This window comes from Psittacula echo (assembly GCF_963264785.1).
Source record: "Psittacula echo genome assembly, chromosome: 29".
NCBI lineage: Eukaryota > Metazoa > Chordata > Aves > Psittaciformes > Psittacidae > Psittacula > Psittacula echo.
This window is the reverse complement of record NC_137764.1, coordinates 1,813,581-1,825,937: the sequence shown is the minus strand read 5'-3', so window position 1 is coordinate 1,825,937 and position 12,357 is coordinate 1,813,581.

Sequence of the window (12,357 nt, the reverse complement as noted above, 5' to 3'; positions counted from 1 at the left end):
TTGACAAATAATGTTCTTTCTGCATAATCTGCGCTCCCATTTATTTCTACAATACATCGGTATCTGCCCTGATCCTCAGAAGTCAAATTCGATAGTTTCAGTTCTGTCTCTCCTATATTTTGGTTTCGCTCACTGAATCTATTTTCAACTCTACCTTTCAACTTTCCATTTGCCTTGCGACTGAGCCTTGATTTGTCAAAGATAAGGTCTGGGTTTTTGAAAGGATCATTTACCTTTTCCCAAGTGATCCTTATTGGCATTGATCTTACTGGAATGGTATCAGTGAACCTGCAAATCAGAGTGGCTTCCTGACCGACAAATTGTATCAAAACACCTCTTTTCTGTGGAATTTCAGGAAAGGAAACAACCATCAATGGTGTTAGTGACCAGACAACAATCAAAGTTTTATAAACCAACCCAGACATCTTATTTACATTTCAGCTTAAGTTTTGTGGGACTCAGTACCTGTGTTTCCCAGATCTTTGCGACCTTTTTCACTCGTGTATAATGTATCCAAGAATCCACCCCTTCTACCTTTACTGCAGTGAATGTTGTTAACAGCACTTGATAAGGTCCGTCCCACTGTTCTTTCAATGGCTCTTCATTCCAGTTTCGGATGTATACTTGATCTCCTGGTTGCATGTCATGTACTGGATTTTCCAAGGACAGTGGTCTGTTCCACACCAAAGTGCTCCAAAGTCGAGCTAAAGCTCTGCCGAGAGACAGCACATAGTTATAAACATCCTGATTCCCTTTAATGTGGGTATTGGGATTGGGGTCTGGTGCCTCATATGGTTTTCCATAGAGGATCTCATAGGCGCTTACTGACATCCCACTTCTGGGTTTTATTCTGATTCGTAGTAGAGCTATGGGTAGAGCTTGTGGCCATTTTATTTTGGCCTCCTGACGTATTTTACTGATTTGTCTTTTTATTGTTTGATTCATTTCTCTACCTGTCCACTGGATTGGGGTCTCCACGGAGTATGTAAGTTCCATGATATTCCTAACAGTTTACTAACTTCCTGTACTATAGCTGCAACAAAATGTGGGCCTCTATCTGATGATATCCCTAAAGGGACTCCAAATCATGGAATGATTTCTTTAAGCAACCACTACTGTCTCCTTTGCCTGATTGGTGCGACAGGGAAGGGCCTCCGGCCATCCAGAAAAGGTGTCAACCCCCACCAATAGATACTTGCACCCTTGTACCTTTGGTAATTCCACAAAGTCAATCTGCCAATAGTCTCCTGGCTCTACCCCTATCCTGATTCTCCCCATTTCAACTTGTCTCCTTACTACTGGGTTGTTTTTCAAACAAATTTCGCATTTTGATCCCACCGCTTTTGCCATGGTTAATATCTGTGTGGAAACTATTCCTCGTTTTAAATAAGTTACCAATGCTTCTGCACCCCAATGACACTTCTGATGTTCAGTCTGTAGAATTTTCCGCATTACTGCTGGCGGCACTATTACTTGTCCAGTCATTGTTATGTACCACCCTTCAGAATTCTTTTGAGCTTTTAAGAGTCCTGCCAATTTCTCATCTTCTTTTGAATAATTTGGTTCCTGTAAGAGATAGGTATGAAGTGGGCTTACCTTAAGAGGTATCAAAGCCATCATGTTCCATACCTTCCGGGCTACTTGTCGAGCTGTCTGGTCTGCCAATGTATTTCCTTCAGATATCTTTGAAGTTCCTCCTTGGTGCGCTTTGCAGTGCATAATGGCCACCTGTTTAGGCTTTTGCACAGCAATTATTAATTCCAGGATCTCTTTTTGATATTTTATATTAGTCCCTTGTGAGGATAACAGTCCTCGTTCCTTCCATAATGCTCCATGTATATGTACTACACCAAATGCATACTTTGAATCTGTCCACACATTTACCTTTTTGTCGTCACTCAGTTCCAGCGCTCTTGTAAGAGCTATCAGTTCTGCCCGTTGAGCCGATGTCCCAGGAGATAACACTTTTGCTTCAATTACCTCTTGCTGTGTTGTTACAGCATATCCTGCATACCGTGCCCCATTTTCCACAAAGCTGCTTCCATCTGTGAAAAGTTCCCAATCAGGTTGTTCAAGAGGTACATCTTTCAAATCTGCTCTGGTTGCATATGTATGCTCGATGACCTCTATGCAGTCATGTTCTAGGGTCCCCTCCTCTGGGTTCGTTCCTAGGAAAGCTGCTGGATTCAACAGGTTAGTAGTTTTTAAACTCACATCATCTTGTTCTGTCAAAATTGCTTGATATTTCATCATTCTGCTAGGGGATAACCAATACCCCCCTTTCTGCTCCAAAACAGTTGTTACCATATGTGGCACAAAAACTTCAATGTGTTTCCCCAGAGTCAGTTTTCTGGCCTCCTGTATCAGAACAATAGTTGCTGCCACTGCTCTTAAACATGAAGGCCATCCCGCACTTACTGGATCCAGTTGTTTTGAAAAATATCCCACTGGTCTTTTCCAGCTTCCAAGCTTCTGAGTTAACACTCCCAGCGCTAATCTCTGTCTCTCATGGACAAATAACTGAAAGTCTTTTGTTAGATCTGGGAGTCCCAATGCTGGGGAGTTCATTAACGCCTCCTTCAGTTTCCCAAACAAAAGCAGATGATTTTTGGGCTTCATACAGGGGTTTAGCAATGAGTCCATAGTCCATTATCCACAGTCTGCACCACCCTGCCATACCCAAAAATGTTCTTAGCTCATGTAGGTTCCGCGGTTCTGAAATGGCACAAATTGCCTCTATGCGATTTATCCCCAGCTTCCGCTGCCCTTGCGAAACCTCACATCCTAAATACAACACAGTTGTGCATGCAATTTGGGCCTTTTCCTTTGAGACCTTGTAGCCATTCAGGCCTAGCTGGTTCAAGATTTCAATAGTTACTTTTATACACAATGACTCTTGCTCTGTTGCAATAAAGATGGCATCTACATATTGCAATAAGAGGTACTGTGACCTCGGTACCTGTACCTTTCCTTGGGTAGTCCATATTTCCAGTTCCTTGGCTATCTGGTTTCCAAAGAGAGTTGGGCTGTTCTTAAATCCTTGTGGAAGTCTGGTCCATGTTAGCTTTGTCTTTCGTCCATTCTGTGGGTTTTCCCATTCAAATGCAAACAGTTTCCTGCTACTTTTGTCAAGAGGAATGCAGAAGAAGGCATCTTTTAAATCAATCACTGTAAACCATTTTTACTTTTCCTTCACAGATGTTAACAATGTATAGGGGATTGCTACCACCGGGTGGATATCTTTTGTTATTTCATTTATGGCCCTCAAATCCTATACTAACCTATACTCACCATTTGGTTTCTTCACAGGGAAAATTGGTGTGTTATATTCTGATTCACATTCTTCCAAGATTTGATATTTTAAAAACTTCTCAATTGTTTTTATAATCCCATATCTTGCTTCTGATTTCAAAGGGTATTGTTTAACTCTTACTGGCCTAGCTCCATCCTTTAGTTCCACTATCGCTGGCTGAGCTGTTTTTGATTTTCCCGTAATTTCTGTTTCCCAAACTGTCGGTATCACAGCCTGCTCTACCTCCACTGGGATCCGAGCAATGGGCTTATCTTTGAGAACCAAAATCTGTCCTGTTTTTGATTCTGGAATTTGCATTGTTAATTCACCATTTTCAAAAATAATTACAGCATCCAATTTAGCCAATAGATCTCGTCCTAAAAGGGGAATAGGGCATTCAGGCATATATAGAAATTCGTGGATCAGTTCTTTCCCTCTAAACCGCAGGTCTAGGGGCTGCAGGTATGGCTGTATTTCCTCCTTCCCTGTGGCTCCTACAATTGTCGTAGTTTTCTTTCCTAGCTTCCCGTATAGCTCATTTAAAACTGAGTAGGTAGCCCCCATATCTACTAAAAATTTCACTTCTTTTCCACCCAGTTGTATTTTCACAAGGGGTTCCCCATTTCTCGCCCCGGCTAGTCAGCTCTGATTGTCATATTCTCCCAGCACCATTACCTTAGCTACATCCGATCCCACAAAAGGGTTCCTCAGGGACATAAATTGTCCTCCCCTCAATGGACATTCATTTTTCCAGTGTCCCTCCTGTTTGCAGCTTGCACACTGATTATATCTTAACCTTTCTGTATTCACCCCTACTTTCGTATTATAGAATCCTCTTCCTCGCCCCCGTCCTCACATGTTTCCTCGTCCCCTTCCTCTAGGGTTAGAAAAACTCTGTTCTCTCCCCTGAATTACTGCCAATAGATTCTGTTGCTGTTTCCAGGAATTTTCTTTTTCCCTGTTATTATACACCTTCCAAGCCACTTCTAATAGTCTATCCAAGGTCCGCAAATCTGCCCCCCCTAGCTTTTGTAGCTTTTTCCTAATGTCGTCTCGAGATTGCCCTAGGAAAATCAGAGCTAATTGTGTCCTAGCCTGTTCAGTTTCCACATCCAAATCTGTATATTTCTTTGCAGTTTCTTTGAGTCTTTCTAAAAAGGTAGACGGTGATTCCGTCTTTTCCTGCCTCACATTGTACAGCTTTGACCAATTTATTGTTTTAGGCATGGCATTTTGCACCCCAGCAATCACCCAATCTTGGTACCTTCGCAAATTCCTCATTCCCCTCAGTGTATTATAGTCCCACATCGGATCTTCCATAGGGAATTTCTGATCTAGGTTTCCCTCAACCAACCCCTGTCTTAAATCTTCTTGAACTTTTTCTCTTGCAGTCCGCAATACCATTTCTTTTTCTGCTGAATCCATGAGGGTGTCTAAAAGCACCTGTATATCATCCCAGTCTGGGTTTTGGGTTTTCATAATCATTTTCATTACCCGAGCTACCTTATCCGGATTTTCTCTGTATGTCCCCGCTGATTGTTTCCAGATGACTAAATCCCTGGGTGAGAAGGGTACTTTGATGTATACCGGCTCTTCTGTTCCGACTCCCTGTCTTAAAGGAGCAAGCACTGCACCAGGCATCTGAGCCTGCATTTTTCTCCCTCGTCCTTCTCTTTGCCGAGTTCAATGTGAGACCGGAGTATCGGGGAGATCTACCTTCTGATCCCCTGTAGTTTCTCGCTACTCGTGTGATGAGGGACGGAAGCACTAGTTCCCTCTGAACTAGGGCTGAGACATAGAGCATTCACGGAATGCGGGTCAACAACGGTTTATTGCGCAGTTAGAATTCCTTATATCTGCTGCCCAAGCACCTCCCCAGAGTCAGCCAGTTCCTGTCCCTCCTGGCAACCTCCCGTCCATGCACCAATCCCTACATCTCCCCCGCCTCAAGACTAGAAAAATCAGGGTTTTAACAGCTATTCCAGATAACAACTTATAACTCTTATTAACTAAGTAAGACAGGTTTGTGCCACTAAGTATTCACACATGGTGCGTATTACATAATCAAACAAGAAGGAAACAAACATCCTAATACTATTAAACACAGAGCGTCAGCCTAAAGGGACCTAGACGCAGGTGTTTCCGGCCTGAGTGATGTCGTATTCAACTGCCGGCTACAAAGTTCGTAAGGTACGTCGTGACTGGATCCGTGAGTGAAGTCATCTGGACACACAGGGGCCAGGGATGTCATTTCACACCTCTTTCCATCACTCTCTCCCAGATACAGCCGAGCGCCAATCATCACCCTTTTCTGGATCTTTCACCCATACCTGTGGATAGGGGGGTTTGTCCAGAGGTGGACCAAAGTGCGAGCTCATCGGGGATTGTTCACTTGATCCACACGAGAATTGATTTAAACTAGTCACAGCAGAAAGTAAAAGTCAGTGCACACGGACTGCGGGAGTTTCTCTGGGTACAGACTCCCCCGCCTCAAGACACACGAGGCGAGCTTTCAGAGTCTGGGGCACGTTCGACGATAGCTTGGCCAGTGCTGTTATAAGGACAACCGGTCTTATGTTCAATGCCCCACTGTCGTAAAAATGAAGCCACCAGTTGACTTGAATATGCTGGGCCGTTGTCTTGATCTGGCTAGGGATTCCCAAAATCGCCATGACCTCGCACCAATGCAAAATGGCCGCTTTAGTGTCTTGCTTGCTTTGTGCCGTAGCCAAGATGACACTGCTACAGGTATCAACCGTGACACGTAAATAGCGCATAAAAACTGGAGCGCAACAGCCAGGGACTGGCAGACCTTGTGCAACACGGTCTGCACTACTGTTACCTTCAGTCAGGAGTCCAGGGATGTGCGAATGACTATTACAGTGATTTGGGCAAATTTCAGTAGCTCGCTCAGACAAAGCCTGAAAAAGGACTTGCACACACTCCGTCGTAGCCTCAATGGCTAATGGGGTCCGCAGACCACTGTCGTAGCACAGTAGCTACAGTATATGCTTCCAGAAATTGAACTGCTATTGGCTAGACGTAACCAATATAGATTGTGATCGGCTCAGAAGTGCAGTCCACACATTTTGAAGCAGATAACAAGCTAGCTAAAATTATCCATTCGCTACCTTTCTCACATAACTTGCAGTTTCACCATCCTGCTCCCACATCTTGTTAGCCTTGAGCAAATGCCAAGTTCCTTATTCTACTGCACGTAACTGTCCTTTAGTAACCTAAGGCTAGGCCTTGCAGCCTGGGTAACTTGAGTTCAGGCCTTGCAACTTAACTCAGAGTTTGGCTAAGACCAAACAGCTGGGATTGCTCACATGTCCATTGTTCAGCTGTATTCTTCATAACCACCATCTCCTAAAGCTAAGACCTCTGGGTTGGTCACGAAATGTCCACCGTCCCTCAGCCACTCCACAATTCCCTCTTTTTTTTTTTGAGCAAATCAGACGGATGTTACATTTTTCTTAACCATAGATATCACACACCGCAACATATAACTTGCTACTAATACAAATAAAACTAACACACATAATATAGTTACTCCATCCATCATCTTTCGTTAGCTATTTAACCCCCTCTTTCAATTGTTGTATACTCTTATAAATTGATTCTGAATGATCTGACAAATTCATGCAGCACATCCCCTCAAATTCAGCACAACCATGCCCCTGTGCCAACAATAAAAAGTCGACTGCTGCCCTATTTGTAAGGTGGCATGACGAACACTATCAACACCAGTCAAGAGCCCACTTAGTGCAAGCACAGTAGCATTTGTCAGTTCCTTCTTATCTTGCTGGGATTCCTTCAGCTTTTGTTGTCCCTTGGATCATGTCCGACTCCACGTAGGCACTTGCTGAACTGGGTACATGGCTGTTCTCTGCCAGAAAGTCATCCACATCTCCGCCTTTTTTTTTCTATACAAGCCAAACACGCTTTGTAGCACTCATAATCATTTGCTGGATACGTTAAAAATACACAGCAACAAAATCAAAATCGTTAAAATGACAATAAACACCATTAGTCCACCTTTTACTAGAGCAAGCAGCCAACCTGTCAGTCCCCATTCACCTAACAAATTGTCCAGCCAAGAGGCTTGCCCGTCCTCATACACCATGTGTAAGATCTTAGCATGTTTCCATATTTCTTCAACATAGGTCAATCACAGGCTGCTGGGTCTGCCCTTTTTCTCCTGGATGGCTCTCTGATAACAGGGGAGGCCATTCCCTCACATCAAGGTCTGGCATGGCATGTGTCCCCACCGCTCCACGCCTGCTGGGTTGCAGCCAACAGCAGAGCTAAAGGTTCTTCTTGGTGGCAAACACAGAGGCCAACCCAGTCTTGCCCTTGACTGTGGTAGCAGGCATTTGGTCAACCTCAGTTCTTGTACCTCATTGTCAATGCAGAGTTTCACCTGCTTCATCCAGTAACAAGTTGCTACTGTGGCAAAGCACACACAGATTTACATTACCAGAGTAACCATTACAGGTTACAACAGCATGTTGAAGATGTTGATGGCAGCAAGAAACCAGCCAAAGAACTTTCTTACCAGTGGAGTTCTCCTACCCTCTTAATTTGTTCCATTACCTGCTTTATAACACTACCATCATATTAGAATCTTTCTAGCTTTTGCCTTAGCATTTTCTAGCAGCTGCTGCAAATTTGCATGCTCTAACATCTTTTACAAGTAACAAATCCACACAACACAAGGTACAGTTTCTCATTAGCAACTGGCTAGTAAATACAAGTGGTTTTATACACAAAATCACAGCCTCTAATAATAGCTACGTTACAAGCACACATATTCAAGGTGTTACTTTTCAGTTGCCCTCAAGTGATGTCCTGTAATCATTCATTTTCCTCTTCCTCCATCTCGTTCTGCTCGGGATATTCACTGTCAGCTCCTGTAGCTGAGGCTTCGGGTTCCTCCACTTGTCTGTCCAGCTCATGGCAAGGCTTTGCAAACTTTGCAGGCAGCTGCCATGGACCTGTAGGTAGGAGGACACAAACATACCCCCTCTTCCACGCTATCAGCTCCTGAGAAGGAGGCCGGTTAAAGTGATTCAAAGGCATTCTGATGGGAAAGGAATGTGAAGCTACAGCTGCCTGCCTGCTTATCTGCAGCCATAAATACCTGCCAGCAACGGCACTTTGCATTAACCCTTTCTTGTCCAAAATGTTAATCTGCTACCCATTAAAACTTTTACACAAACCCAGCAACAATACACAGAACACTGTCTGCCCTCAGCACACACACACACACACACACACGGGATCCCACAAGCACACTCCATACAATTACAATATCTGAAACACAAAACCTAGACAATCATTACTCCCACTATACGGTCCCTCATACGGAACGTGGCGTAAGGACCCTGTGAAGACAATCAAAAATCAGCTCCAAGCAGCATCATCGCAGTGTGAGGTGGAAGCTCAACTTCAGTGGGCGTCCCCGCAGAGGCTCTGCCTCCCCCACATCGCCTGAGCCTTGGGCTTTTACACTGACCAAAATGCACACTCATTCCGATGCAGGTGGCCAGCCTACATTGGAAGAAGTGGTCAGCAATATCCATAAAAATCTCCAAGGGCTAATAGAAACATGGATATACATGGATATATATTTGCCAACTTCTAGTACATGTGGATCACAGAGAGACTATCAAATGAGTTGTATATGGGGTTTCAAGTCCACAGCCCGCCACAGTACTCATATAACATGTTCAAAAGGATATAAAGGTACTTTTTCTGGGTTTTTTGTTTTTTTGGTTTTTTTTTTTCTCTCTCTAGAAAATCAAAACCAAACTGAACACTCCGGCCTGGTAGGGGCCAATTTGTTGTCAGCAGGGAGGATTCCCCCAGGGTAGGCTTTGAGGGTTGTTGTCGCTCATTGTGGGGAACCCCCCTGTCCCCTGCCCTGTCGCACAAAGGGGAGTGTTACCAGGACTCCACTTCGCGTTTTCCTGCTGCTGCCGCTGTTGCTGTTGCCGTTGCCGCGGTTTCTGGCAGTTGCGCTGCAGCTCCAGCGCTGCCCGCTCGGCCGCGCGGCCCGAGGACTCCGGCCGCACCTCCCGGGGCACCTTCCTCCACAGCTCCCGCGCAAAGGTCTGCACCAGCGGCTCCTCCACTCACAGCGCCTCCGTGTCCCGCAGCCGCTCCAGCAGCTCCTCTCCTGGAGATAACTTTCTCGACAGCACCCCACGTCTCCTTCCATAATCAAAGAGGGCAGTAAGCCCTTTTCCTAGATCCCACTTCTCTAAGAAGCACTTAAATAAATCAAAGGCCGCTTGTCTTTCCATTATTCACTACTCTCTCTTTTTTTAAGTTTTGGTACCAATGCAGCTCACCAGCAAGCAGGCCAACTCAGCGGGCGGCGGAGGCTCCCTCTTCGTCCTCCAGGCTCAGAGGCTCCTATTCTCTTTCAGGATTGACCTCTGTCTCTTCTCCGGGCTTTACCTTAGGACTACTTAGTAGTCCGATTCTTTTTTTTTTTTTTTTAATCATAGGCTCCTCTTCTCTTTCAGGATTGGCCTCTTTTTTCTTCTTTCACTGCCCGTTCTCTGCCCGGCATCTTTGACCAGCAAAACCAAGCATTTTTTCTTCTTTCAGCCCTCCGGATGCTGCTTCTCCGGTGCTTTCCTGCTCCGTGCGCAATTCTCCCAGCCACTACGGGTACCCGGGTTCCTCTGTTGGTCGCTGTTCGGGCGCCAATATGTCGTCGCGCACGGAGGGAACACATGCACAATCAATATGATTGATAGAAGTGATCCGTTTATTGTGCTCAAATAATGGGTATCTATAGTGTCAAACTGCCACGTACACACAGCTTCCCGTAGTGATTGGTTGGCATATACAGCATTGGGTACATTCCAGGTGCATTTCGGTGATTTTCCCCTGCTCATATACACATCCTCCTCTCAAGGTCTCCGCTTCTAGTTCACAGACAATTTTTAGCTACAAGGTTGGCCAGCTGGTCTTCTATCTCTATTGGTTAACTTCCAGGGTTTTTCCACTGCTGGCAACTGTACACAACTGGTGTTTTTTCTCACTTTCACAGAATCTCTGCTTAATTAAGCTCAGACATGGGAACATGACCTTTGCTTGCTAACCATGCCTCCACAGGGGTTAATTTTCTAAGTTCCTTAATGAAATGCACCCTCATCAAAATCATCCTGAAACGCAAAGAAAAGTCTCGAGGCTCAAAGTTCCACCTGAACACATAAGAGAAGTTTTTACCTGGATTCAAAGCTCTTCTTCAGACCTGATTTCAGTTCTAGAAGAGCATTTGTGTCTACTTCACGGTGAGCCTTCCCTGGAAGAGGGATTCCAAGTGGGACCGGTCGCAGAACTGTGAACAAAGCTTGAGATGAGCACTGTTGCTTTCATTTTCCTTTGACCTTCCTTGCCCAAGTCTGGTTCCTGTGTGTTCCAGGGAAACAGCTTTAGCATCACCCATCAATGCTACATGGTAGGAGGGAGTCCCAGGGAAGCCTCTCCACCCTAATGGCACATTGGAGCCAGCCTCTTGTTTCATTGCAGCCACCTGAATAGATACAAGATGTCCTGCAATGGGCTAAAGCAAGACAGCCATGGCTTAAGCTTATCTCAGCTTCTGTAGGCATTAAGAATCTACCTATCAAACAGGTGCCAAGCACGACTTTTCATCATTTCCACAGTCATTATCAGGTCACACAATTCCAGAATGACTAATTGCATTGGGATACAATAACAGTTTACACTACCCAAAGATGTACTCCAGATCTTGGGAACTGATCCTCAAGGGCCAGGAAACATGTCTGCACTGGAAGTGTTTCCTTCTGCAAGCAAGCCTTTAATCCCGCAGACACATCTTTTCCACTGGCCATCAAGGCAGACAGCGCTGATTCAGCACAGCAGGGGTTCCTTAGTGCCAGCTCTGCCTGGGGCTGTGCCCATCTCCTTGCCTGGGTTGCCCAAAGCAGTGGCTCAGGACTGGGGCAGTTCCCAGGCAAACTCTCTTGGGCTGCACACACACGGTGTGCACGGGACACACAAGGTGCGGGGATCAGATCTTGACCTGATGCCAAGAGGCAGCGAGCAGCTTTCCTCGACGAGCCGCCTGCTCTTGGCACCCCTGCACCAAAAGCACAGGAGCTCTGTGAGAACTATAGAATAGGATATTGTTTATTAAGACTTATGTGGGAAACTATAGAATAGGATATTGTCTATTAAGACTTATAACTCAATGTAAAGGACAGATAACAATGAATGTGAAATCACTTGAGCCAGCAAAACGGACGCCTGCTTATCTCTTAAGCAAACAAAACCGACAGTGCTTATCTCCCTAAGCGAGCACAGCTGGCGCCACTTATCTCTTAAGCAAGTAAAACTGACGGGGTTAACCATAGGACCAAGGAGGAAGATTTCTGAATCCCTAGCAACTGCTGGAACAGGAGCAGAGTATCTCTACCACTATATGAACGCGGAAGTCAGGATGTATAAAAAGGGACAGTCTGATTTACTAGGTACGGTAGTTGGCGGAGCGCACACTCCCCTGCCGTCCAGTGCTGTCTTTGCTCATATTCTACTTGCTACAATTAATAAAATTGTAATTGGAATTACGATCTATTGTGGTCTCAATTTATAACAAGCTCGGTTCAGGCTCCTGAGAGCCCAGCCCTGCTGGGACACAATGGTCCTGCCGCCATGCCCAGCACGCCCAGCCCCTGCCCCAGCCTGGCCTCCATCCCTGCCTGCACTTCCCCTGCTGGCTCAGGCCCCGCTTCCCGGGCCCTCCTGGCACAGCTCAGCCCACCTCACCCCACTGCATCCCTGCTGTACCCCCTGCCCACCCCGCTCCATCCTGTCCCACAGCCCTGACCCCCCCACTGCATCCCTGCTCCCGACCGCCTGCCCCCGGCTCCATCCCAACCCACAGCCCTGCCCTTCCCACTCAATCCCTGCCACAGCCCCGCTCACCCCGCTCCTGCCCGCCCGCATCCCGGCACCACTCCGCTCCCATCCTGGTTCCATCCCGGCTCCACTCCGCTCCCATCCCGGCTCCATCCCGCCCTTTC